General features: G+C 34.2%; 1 protein-coding gene across 12 annotated transcripts in view; it reads right to left on the bottom strand.

Annotated features, from left to right (window-relative positions):
* Window positions 1–12478, bottom strand: part of ATP10B (ATPase phospholipid transporting 10B (putative)) — a 286627-nt gene that overhangs the window by 215736 nt on the left and 58413 nt on the right. For 3 of the 12 annotated variants that reach the window (XM_070517118.1, XM_070517122.1, XM_070517125.1), the window contains exon 2: window positions 3422–3504. The exons of the other annotated variants lie outside the window; for them this stretch is intronic. The gene's annotated coding sequence lies outside the window, so the exon portion shown is untranslated. The remainder of the gene's footprint in view (window positions 1–3421; window positions 3505–12478) is intronic. 12 annotated transcript variants of the gene reach the window in all.

The following is a 12478-nucleotide window of genomic DNA, read 5'->3' as shown; positions in this document are numbered from 1 at the left end:
GAAACATAGTAAATATGATGCCTACAGAAATTGCAACATAAGATGACATACTTGGCACGAAATATAACAGTCATACCAATAAACATTAATGAGCTTAACTCATCTATTAAAATAATTCTAAAACCTATCCATTAATGAAAACCCAAACTCTATGCTGTATATAAGAGACATATCTAAAATGCTATAATTCAAAAAGGCTAAAAATAAAGGAATGCACAGATTTACCAGCCAAACAGAGGCAAAAAGAAAGCAGGAATTGAAATCCAAATATCAGACAAAATAGAATTCAAGCCAAAAACATAAAGTGAGGCCAGGGCATTTTATAATGCTAAAACCATATTTCACAATGAAAAGAAAATATAACAAAACCCAGTAGCATTCGTATACAAAAGCAATAGCCAGTTAAAAGACATAATGAACGAGAAAATCTTATATCTTATTTATAATAGCAACAAAAAAGATAAAATATTTAGGAATAAACATAACAATAAATGATAAAAATCTATATGAAGAAAACTATATCCTGAAAGACACAAAAGTATATTGGAGCAAGTGGAAAGATAACACTTTTTCTTATTTAAGATGCTTCAGCATAATCAAGATCTCACTTTTTACTATGCTAACATAAATTTAATGTAACCCAATGAAAATATCGACAAGTTTTATTATCAAGTTAGATATACTGAGATTAAAGTTCATATAAAAAAATAAATACATATGTATACCAAATCATCGTGTTGCATTCTTTAAATATCTTATCATTTTATTTATCAATTATACCTCAATAAAGCTAAAAAGAAAAGAAAAAATAAATACACAAAGACAGGAAGGAAGAGTAAATAGGAAAAGCTATGGGTGAGGGGAGGAGTCTAATCCTCTGAATATCGATTCTATGAAGCCTCTGTAATTAAAATGGTGCAGTACTGGCTTATGATGAGACAAAGGCCAATGGAATAGAAGCCCATAGAAATCTAGTATATTATAAAGGTGGTATCTCAAATCACTGGGGAAAAGATAATCTTTTTAATAAATGATGTTGGGACAACTGGATAACTGTTTTTAAAAAAAAAAATCCATTCCTCACGTCATATAGAAGAAGAAACTCAAAATGAGTAAGAATCATAAATGTAAAAAATAAAATTTTACTAGTACTAGAAGAAAATATGGGTGAGTTCCTCCATAATTTGGATTTAGGGAAATGTTTATAACATTGACTAAAAAATCCAGGTGTGAAAAACAAGAGAATGATAAATTGACTATATATGACAAGGAACACCATAAGTTATGTAAAAATACAAAGGACAAAGAGAAAGTATTTGCAGTGTATATCACAGAAAAACGGCCAACATCTCTAATATACAAAAAACCTTTAACACTTGAAGAAAAAATAAATACTAATAATCTCACAGAAAAATGACACGAAGTGGCAATTTACAAAAAGATATAAACATGAGCCTTGAACATATGTATAGATATTCAGCTTCACTCACATTATGATAAATGCAAGTTAAAACTCACTGAAATTCTATTTCACTCATCAGATTGACAAAACTCCAAAAGCCTGACAATGCTCCTATTGCTGAGGAAAAGCAGACAGTTTCATACATTGCTGGTAGGAATGCAAAGTCCTTATTGAGAGGAATTCAGCACAAGCTGATAAACCACATATGCATCTATCCTTCAACCCAGCAACCTCACTTCTAGGAGTTTATCCGGAAGATACACCCTCAACAGCACAAAAATACATATACACAAAGCTACTAACTGCAGTATTATTTTTAGGAAACTACCTAAATGTCTAAGCATAGGAGATTGATTGAAAAATCCATGGTGTATATATTCAATGGAGTATTACACAGCTGCAAACAAAGAATGAGGAAGATCTCTATGAACTGATGTGGAGTGATCTCTGGGAGATATTGTTAAATAAAAAAGGCAAATTGCAAAAGAGCTTACATGCTACCTTGTGTAAAAGAAAAAAGAGGAAATAAGAACATATGTACATTTACTTATCTTAAAAAAAAAATCACACAGCAAGAACCGGTCAGGAAACAGTAATGTTGGTGACCTACATGGGGTAGGTGGAATGAGGTGGAAGGAATACAGGAGGCAGTGACACTTTTACAGAAAGATGATTACATGTTTCTGCATAGTTTTGATTTTTAGAAGTATGTTAATGTTCTACATATTCAAAACCATAATTAAATTAAGACGGGAAGGAGGAAAACTTAAGACTGAAAGCAAATTGAAAACAAATGAACCCAAATGTATTCCAAATAAATAATATAATCATGCTAAAGGGGAGAGGGAAAAAGAACCAGTTCAATTAATTTGTGAACAGAGTATTTGATCAATATACTCTTAGCCTTGCATAGGATTTCAAGTGCATATGGAACATTTTACCAAAATAGACCTCATTCTGGCCATAAAGCAAATCTTAACAAATTTCAAAGGATTGAAATCATAGAGAATATGTTCTCAGACTACAATGGCTATAAGCTAGAAGTAATTAATAGAAAGATAACCAGAAAACATTTCCCCAAATCTGAAAACTAACCAATACACTACTACATAACCCATGGACCAAAGAAGAAATCATAATAGAAGTTTAGAAAATATTTTGAACTGAATGATAATGAATATAGCATATCAAAATTTGTGGGATATAGCTAAACCCACACTTAGAGGGAAATTATAACCTTGAGTGCATATACTAGAAAAGAAGAAAGGCTAAAAATCAATTGTCTAAGTATCTTTCTCAAGGAGGTAAGGGGGGAGAAAAAGGAAGTGAAACCCAAAAAATGTAAATAGAAGAAAGTTAGTGAAATTTTTAAAAAAGTACAGTAGACAGAAGTAAAAGATCCAAAAGGTGGTACTTTAGGAAAAACTAACAAAACTGATAAACTCCTGGGAAGGCTAATCATGAAAAAAAAAGAGAGAAGAAACAAACAACCAATAATATGAAGGGAGTTAAAGGAATATCATTGAGAATTCAACTGAGAAAAAAATCATTGGACAGTATTCTGAACAACTTTAATCAATTAAAAAATTTAGATGATATGGATACATTCCTATAAAAATAAACCTATCAATTGACATAAGAAGAAACAGAAAATCTGAATAGCTTTGTATCTATTAAAGCAATTGAATTCATTATTTAAAACATTCCCACAAGAAAATTCAGGGACTATTTGGCTTCATTGGTGATTTCTTCTAAAATCTATAGAAAAAATAACACTGATCTTACGCAAATTGTTCTGAAAGATAGGAAACAATTTCCAATTTATTTTATGAGGACAGCAGAGGCTTGATACAAAACAAGATGAACACCTTGCACGAAATGAAAGAAAGAAATAAACAAACAAAAGAATATTATTTGAGTTCTGATTCAAGATGGCAACATAGAGGCTTCAGAACTCACCTCCTTCCATTGACACACTGAATGTACAGCTACGCATGGACCAATTCACTCCGAAAGAAACCCGGATGCTAGCTGAGTGACTCCTACAAATCAGGCAAAAGAAGAAATACTCATATCACCCACATCAAAATGGATAGGAAAGACTGAGACACACTCTCATCATAAATGCCACCCCCAGCACAGCACTATACAATTCAGAGATAACTCCCAACTGAGAAGCGAAGAGTTTGGACACCACATTTAGTGCCCCAAAAACACCTAGCTCTGAAAGCCAACAGAGCTTGTCCACAAAATCCACAAAACTATAGCAAACAAACAGTTCTTAAGGGGTTGGCAAGGACTTTCTGTGGCTATCCCCAACAGCTCAGTACAGAGGGAGAGCAGGAAAAAAGGCCTATCTTCCAGTCTTTTCCTGAAAGAGGCCTATTTGCATACTTTAAAGCTGCTGCCTGAGGGTCAGACTTCTAATTTAACATGCATCTAGATCCTTCCTGGAGACAGAGGAAGCCAGCTTCACCTTCTCACTCAAGTCTACTCCAAATAGTCAACATCTCCCTGGAAGGAGCTTATACAGACATCTGATGCCCCAGGTGTTGTAGCTGTCACTCAAGGGATAGACTGCTAGATTGCCCGGTTCTGATAGCCAATGAGTCCAACAGGACTGTAGCAAACAAAGAAAAAATGGCTACTTAGCTATCCTCCCAAAGCTCAGCACACAGAGAGAAGACAAAACACCCATCTTCCAGACCTTTTCCTGAAAAAGCCCTATTTGCATATAATCATACGCCACGTAACATTGTTTTAGTCAATAATGAACTGAATATATGACAGTGGTCCCATAGATTAGTAGCATATAGCTTAGGTATGTAGTAGGCTATAACCTCTGTTTGTGTAAGTACACTCTATGATGTTTGCACAATGGCAAAATCACCTAACAATGCATTTCTCAGAATGTGTCCCTGTCTGTTAAGTGACACACGACTGTACTTTAGAAGCTGCTGCTTGAGGGTCAGGCTTATAATTTAGCACTCATCTATAGCTGACTGTGATCCTCTCCACATAACAGGGAAGTCTGAGGACACTTCCACTGATTTTTCTCTTGCCTGATCCAAGTTGCTAGTATCACCCTGGAAGAAGTATGTACGCGTATCTGGTGCCCCAGCTTTTGTAGTGCTGTCCAAGGGACGGGCTCTGGATTGTCTGGCTCTGATAGCCAAAGGGGTTTGCATTCCTGATTCCTACAGGGCTGTAGCAGTATGGTACACTCCTACAGGATTGTAACTGTATTTGCTACAGTTATTAACTGTAGCAGTTATTAATGGGTGTAGGAGCAACCCCAATAGCTATACAATGGGACCCAGTGAAGAGGGAATAGGCAAAAAACCCCCTTATATCCCTATTTATCCCTTGACGTGCTCTAACTACATATTTTCCCAGCTGCTGCCTGATGGTCTAGCTTCCAAACAGCCTGCATCTAGGTGCTGACTGTGATCTTCCCCCTTTTTTTTCCTTAAAGATGGGCCCTGAGCTACCATCTGTTCTCAATCTTCCACCTTTTTTTTCTCTTCTCCCCAAAGCCCCCCAGTACATAGTTGTATATTCCAGTTGTAGGTCCTTTCAGTTGAGCTATGTGGGATGCTGCCTCAGCATTGCTTAATGAGCAGTGCTAGGTCCATGTCCAGGATCCAAACTGGTAAAACCCTGGGTTGCTGAAGTGGAGCACATGAACCCAACCATTCAGCCATGGGGTCAACCCCCTGATCCTCCCTTTGGGGACATGTATGGGTCTTGGCACAACCTCGACTACTGGAAGCCATTAAGAACAAAGAAGGTGGCTTGGACAATCACAGAGGTTTGAGAGACAACCAGAAACACCAACCAGGCTGATTGATGATTCATCTCTTACACGAGACCACTCTGTCAAGACTAGGAGAAGTGGCTGTTTTACTTAACATGCAGAAATAAACACAGAGTCAAGGAAAATGAAGAAACAAAGGAATATGTTCCAAACAAAAGAACAAGATAAAACTCCACAAACAGATCTTAATAAAATGGAGATAAATGATTTGTCTGATAATGAGTTTAAACACTGAGCATAAAGGTTCTCATTGAGGTCAGAAAATAATGAACAAAAGGAGAATTTCAACAAAGAGATAAAAAATATAAGAAAGTACTAAACAGAAATCACAGAGCTGAAGAATACAATAACTGAAATGAAAAAATACAATAGAGGGGTTCAACAGCAGACTAGATCAAGTGAAAGAGAGGATCAGTGAACCTGAAGACAGAGCAATTTAATTCATCCCATCAGAGCAGCAAAAAGAAAAAAATGAAAAAGAGTGAAGACAGTATAAGGGACTTACGGTAAACCATTAAGCAGAACAATATACACATTGTAGGGTCCCAGAAGGAGAAGAGAGAGAAAGGGGCAGAAAGCTTATTAAAAGAAATAATGGCTGAAAACTTTACTAAACTGAGGAAAGAAACAACCAAATCCAGGAAGCCCAGAGCATTCCAAATAAGATGAATCTAAAGAGACCCACAATGAAGCACATTATGATTAAATTATCGAAAGTTAAAGACAAGGAAAGAATCTTAAAATCAACAAGAAAAAAAAATACTTGCTACATAGAAGGGAACCCCCATAAGACAATCAGGAGACTTTTTCATCACAAACTTTGAAGGCCAGAAGGGCATGGCATGATATATTCAAACTGCTGAAAGAAAAAACTCCCAACTAGGAATATTATGTCTGACAAAGTTGTCCATTAGAATGGAAGGAGAGATAAGAAGTTTTCCAAACAAGCAAAAGCTGAAGGAGTTCATCATCACTAGACTGACCTTACAAAAACTGTTAAAGAGAATTGCAAAAGAGTGCTAACTACTTACAGGAAAATATATGAAACTATAAATCTCACTTGTAAAGGTAAATATAGTTAAATTCAGAATACTCCGAAGTTGTAATGGTGGTGGGTAAATGACTTATAACTCTAGTATGAAGGTTAAAAGACAAAAGTATTAAAAATAACTGTAACTACAATAATTTGTTAATAGATACACAAGGTAAAAGATATAAATTGTGACATCAAAAACATTAAATGTGTGTGGAAAGAGTAAAATTGGAGAGTTTTAGTATACACTTGAAGTTAAGTTGTTATCAGCTTAAAGTAGAATGTTACAAGTATGGTATTCCATATCTATCAATAGTTACTTTAAATGTAAATGAACTAAATTCTCCAATCGAAAGAAGAAAGTCGGTGAATGGATGATAAAAACAAGACCCATTTATATGCTGCTAACAAGAGACTCACTTCAGTTTTAAGAGTACACCCAGACTGAAAGTGAAAGGATGGAAAAAGATACTGAATGGAAATAGAAACAAAAAAAAATTCAAGAGATCTATATTTATATCAGACAAAATGGACTTTCAGCCATAGACTATAGGAGACAAAGATGATCATTATATAATAATAAAGTGGTCAATCTGACAACAGGATATAACACTTGTAAATATTTATGCACCCAGCATAGGAACACCAAAATATAGAAAGCAAATATTAACAGACCTGAAGGCAGAAACAGACAGTAATACAATAATAGTAGAGGACTGCAATACTCCACTTTCAACAATGGATAGGTCATCCAGGCAGAAAATCAATAAGAAAACATTGTCCTTAAACCACACCTAGATAAGATGGACTTAGCAGACATTTACAGAATATTCCACCCAACACAGTAGAATACAGATTCTTCTCAAGTGAGCATGGAACATTCTCCAGGATACATCATATATTAGGCCACTAAAGTCTTAATAAATTTAAGAAGACTGAAGTCATAGCAAGCATCTTTTCTGATCACAATCGTATGAAACTAGAAATCAATTAGGAGAAGAAAACTGGAAAAAACACAAATATGTGGAGATTAAACAACATGCTACTGAACCACCAATGGGTCAAAGAAAAAAATCACAAGAGAAATCAAAAATATTTTGAGAAAGTTGAAAATGGAAATAAAATACACCAAAATTTATGGAGTGCAGCAAAAGTAGGTCTAAGTTCATAGTGATAAAAAATTATGTTAAGATAAAAGGAAAGATCTCAAGCAACCTAACTTTACACCTCAAGGAACTAGAAAAAGAAGAACTAAACTCAAAGTTAGCAGAAGGAAGGAAATAACAAAAACCATAGTGGAAATAAATGAAACAGAATAAAAAGACAACAGAAAAGATGAAAATAGGAACTGTTTTTTGAAAACATAAATAAAATAGATAGACCTTTATCTGTTTTTACCAAGAAAAAAAGAGAGAGGACTCAAAATTAGAAATGAAGAGGAGATATTACAGCCAATGCTACACAAATACAAATAATTATAAGAGACTACTATGAACAATTATACTCCCACATTTTGCACAACCTAGAAGAGTTGGATAAATTCACAGAAACATATAGCCTACCAAGACTCAGTCACGAAGAAATAAAAAATCTGAACAGATGTATTACTAGTAAGGAGATTGAATCAGTAATAAAAAACCTACCAACAAACAAAATTCCAGTACCAGATGGCTTCCAAACACTTAAAGAAGAATTAATATCAATCCTTCCTTAATTCTTCAAAAAAATAGAGGAGGGAACACTTTAAAACTCATTTTACAAGGCCAGCATTATCCCGATCCCCAAACTAGACAAGAACACTACAAGAAAGGAAAATTACAGGCCAATATCCCTGATGAACATAAACACAAAAATTCTCAACAAAATATTAGCAAATTGATTTAATCAATACATTAAAAGGATCATATGCCATGATTAAGTGGGATTTATTCCAGGGATGCAAGGATGGTTCAACATCCACAAATCTATCAATGGGATACACTACATTAGCAAAATGAAGGATAAAAATCATATGATCATTTCAATAGATGCAGAAAAAGCATTTGACAAAATTTAACATCCATTCATGACAAACGCTCTCAACAAACTGGGTAAGAGGAAACATACCTCAACAAAATAAAAGCCTTACATGACAAGCCCACAGCTAACATCATACTAACGGTGAAAAGTTGAATACTCTAAAAGCTTTTAGCTTTTTCTCTAAGATCAGGAGCAAGACAAGGATGCCCACTATTGCCAACTATAGTCAATGTAGTATTGGAAGTCCTAGCCAGAGCATTAGGAAAGAAAAAGAAATAAAAGTCATCCAAATCAGAGAGAAATAAGTAAAATTGTCTCTATTTGTAGATGACATGATTTTATATATAGAAAATCCTAAAGACTCCACTAAAAACCTGTCAGAATTAACAAACTCAGTAAAGTTGCAGGATACAAAATAAATTTACAAAAATCAGTTGTAATTCTATCCACTAACAATGCACTATCAGAAAGAGAAATTAAGAAGACCAACCCACATATAATGGCATTAAATAATAGATCACTTGGAGTAAATTTAACCACAGAGGTGAAAGATCTGTACACTGAAAACTATAAGATATTGATTAAAAAATTGAATATGATACAAATAAATGAAAAGATATCCCGTGTTCATGGATTGGAAGAACTGCTTGATTAATTGTTTGATTGTTGAAATGTCCATACTTCCCAAAGCGATCTACATGTTCAGTACAATACCTATCAAAATTCCAGTGGCATTTTTCACAGAAATAGAAAAAATAATTCTAAAATTTTTACGGAACCACAATAGACCCCAAATGGCCAAAGCAATCTTGAGCAAGAATAACAGTTGGGGGCATTACACTTCCAGATTTCAAACCATGTTATAAAGCTATAGTAATAAAATCAGTATAGTATTAGCATAAAAAAAGGCACATAGATCAATGGAACAGAACAATGCCCAGAAATAAACCTATGCGTATATGGTCAATTAGTTTGTGATAAAAGAGCCAAGAATATACAATGGGGAAAGGATAGTCTCTTCCATAAATGGTGTTGGGAAAACTGGACAGCCACATGCAAAAGAATGAAACTGGCCTCCTATCTTACACCGTATACAAAAATCAACTCCAAATGGATTAAAGACTTGAATGTGAATCCTGAAACCATAAAACTCCTAGCAGATAATGTAGGTGGTAACATCAACATCAGTCTTGGCAATGATTTTTTGCATTTGATACTAAAAGCAAAGGCAATAAAAGCAAAAATAAACAAGTAGGACCACATCAAACTAAAAAGCTTTGTCTAGCAAAGAAAAGCAACAAAATGAAAGGCAACCTCTAGAATAGGAGAAAATATTTGCAAATCATATATCCAATTAGGGGTTAATATCCAAAATATATAAAGAACTTATACAACTAAATACCAAAAAATGAAACAAAATTGGGCAGGGGATCTGAATAAACATTTGTCCTTAGAAGCCAACAGGTACATGAAAAAGTGCTCAACATTACTATTCATCAGGGACGTGCAAATTAAAATCACAATGAGATATCAACTCACACCTGTCAGAACAGCTAGTACCAAAATGACAAGAAATAACAAATGTTTTGAGGACGTGGAGAAAGGAGAACCTTTGTACACTATTGGTGGGAAGGTAAATTGGTGTAGTCATTATGAAAAATAGTATGGATCTTCCTCAAAAAATTAAAAATAGACTACCATATGATCCAGCAATCTCACTTCTAAGTATACCTTCAAAGGAAATGAAACCAGGATATCAGAGATATCTGGTTCCTGGCAGCATTATTCACAATAGCCAAGATATAGAAACAACCTAATTGTCCATCAACAGATGAATGGATAAAGAAGATGTGGCATATATATGCAATGGACTATTTAGCCATGAGAAAAAAGGAAACCCTGACATTTGTGACAACATAAGTAGACCTTGAGTGCATTACGCTAAATGAAATAAGCCAGAGAAATATCAATGCTGCATGGTATCACTTATATGTGGAATCTAACACAAAAAATCAAACTCATAGAAACTGAGAGTAGAAAAGTGATTGCCAGGAACTTGAGGGGCACTGTAGGGGAATAGGGAGAGGTTGGTAAAAGAGTACAAACATTCAGCTGTTAGATGAATATGTCAGATGTCTAATGAGAATCTAATGTATAACACAGTGACTGTAATTGATAACACTGTATTGTATAATTGAAAACACTAAAAGAGTAGAACTTAAATGTCGCGACTAGAAAAAAGATGAGGTGATTGGTGTGTTAATTAACTAGGTGGGAGGAATCCTTTTACAATGTATGTATATATTGAATCTTCATGATGTATGCTTAAAACATCTTACAATTTTATTTGTCAATTATACCTCAATAAAGCTGAAGAAAAGGAATATTATTGCTCAATCTTTTATAAATGTAGAAGTAGTAATTCTAAACAAAATATTTCCCGCCCCAAATTCAGAGATTCATAAAAAGGATAATACATCTTGACTAGGTGGCACAGGAATGCGAGAGTGGTTTTAAGTTAGAAAAGGAAGGAAGATATTTCAACATATTAATGGGAGGTGGGGGGAGGAGAAAAGTCATATGATCATAGAAGCAGCTGTGAGGGTATGTGGGATCCGAATGCTGGAAGGTAAGTTGGGGAAACGTTTAGTTTGGATTTAGTGGGATATTTGTATATGGTTTGTGGTCACCCCCCAGGTACAGGTAATTAATTGCTAGCTCTTACTACCTGCTGTGCTGATGGAGACACAAATCAAAGGGAAGAACTAGCAAAATACACAATAAACCACTACAACCAGGACGTGGATGACGAATGAATTTCACCAATTCAAAGTATATTTAAGATTACATGCTGTACTATTTGTGACGTCCTAAAAATTTGCAGTTCAGTTTTGGAAAAAAATCTATAGCAATTTCTTTAAATTTGACAAATTCTTAAACATAAAGAAACTTCCCTAAATGATCTATATTTTGAAAACAAGTTTTGATCAAATGTACTATAAGAAAGACTGGATTGTCTTTCTATTTTCTCCAGAGAAAGTGATAATACAAAATGTTGCCGTATGAAGAGGTAATCTAGGAATATGCAACCAAAAAGTGGAAAGATGGAAAATTGTAGGGGGTATGATGGGCAATGAATTCATGACTTTTCTCAATTTTTCTTGATTTTGTGATATTTGGGTTATTTTTCAGCTTTGAAAGTTTATAATTTGCTGTAATTTATTTTCTCCTATTCAATAATTAATCATTCTTAAACTTAAATTTGTATTTATAATTTACTATCTTTTTTTAGGTAAGACCCTCAAAATTGAATTAAGCTTTAGGCGGCACAAAATCTGGATTTCCCTGCACCTACAAGAATTGGCTGTATTAAAATGACTAAAAATATTAAACATTAGTAGGATATGAAACAACGGATACTCTTGTACAACCCTGGTGGGAATGTAAATTGGAATGACCATTTTAGAAAACTATTTAGCAGTTTCGACTGAAGTTGAAATGTCCATATCCTATGACTCAGTATTTCCACTCCTAAATGTATACCTAACTGAAATATACATGTATGTTTGCTGAAAGATGTATTTAGAACTGTTCATAGGAACAATATTCATAATAGTTCCAAATTGGAAACAGACCAAATTTCCAACTGTAGAATACATAAATAAACTATGGTGTACTCATACAATAGAAAACTAAACAGAAATGCAAATGAACAAAGACTGTTGCACATAACAATACAAATGAACTTTCTGACCAGATTTTCCCAAACTTTCTCAGGTCACTTAGTGTCTCAGGAATGTTTTCATAATGCTGCTCCACCAAAAGAAGTATCTAATAGTTCGAATTATTAAGTAGTTAGGTCTCAATAACTTAATAAAGATTTCTGTCCTAGCAATTCAGCACCTATGTTAAAAAAAGTACGCATCAATTGAAAGAAAAAACTAATATTTTAATTTCATCCTTAAATAACCAAAGTAACTGTTATTAGTGGGATGTGTATGCCCGCTGGGCTCTGCACAGCATCTCAAATCTTGGAATCAGATTAGAACCTGCCATTTATTGTTCCAAATTTTTGCATGTACTTGCTTTTAATCACAGCCCCTTGAATGTTTGCAAAGATACGACACCACAGAAAGGAATGTAGTGC

The sequence above is a fragment of the Equus asinus genome, chromosome 9 (assembly GCF_041296235.1).
Source record: "Equus asinus isolate D_3611 breed Donkey chromosome 9, EquAss-T2T_v2, whole genome shotgun sequence".
Lineage (NCBI taxonomy): Eukaryota > Metazoa > Chordata > Mammalia > Perissodactyla > Equidae > Equus > Equus asinus.
The sequence above is the reverse complement of the archived record's forward strand: the minus strand, read 5'-3'. Positions and strand labels throughout refer to the sequence as shown.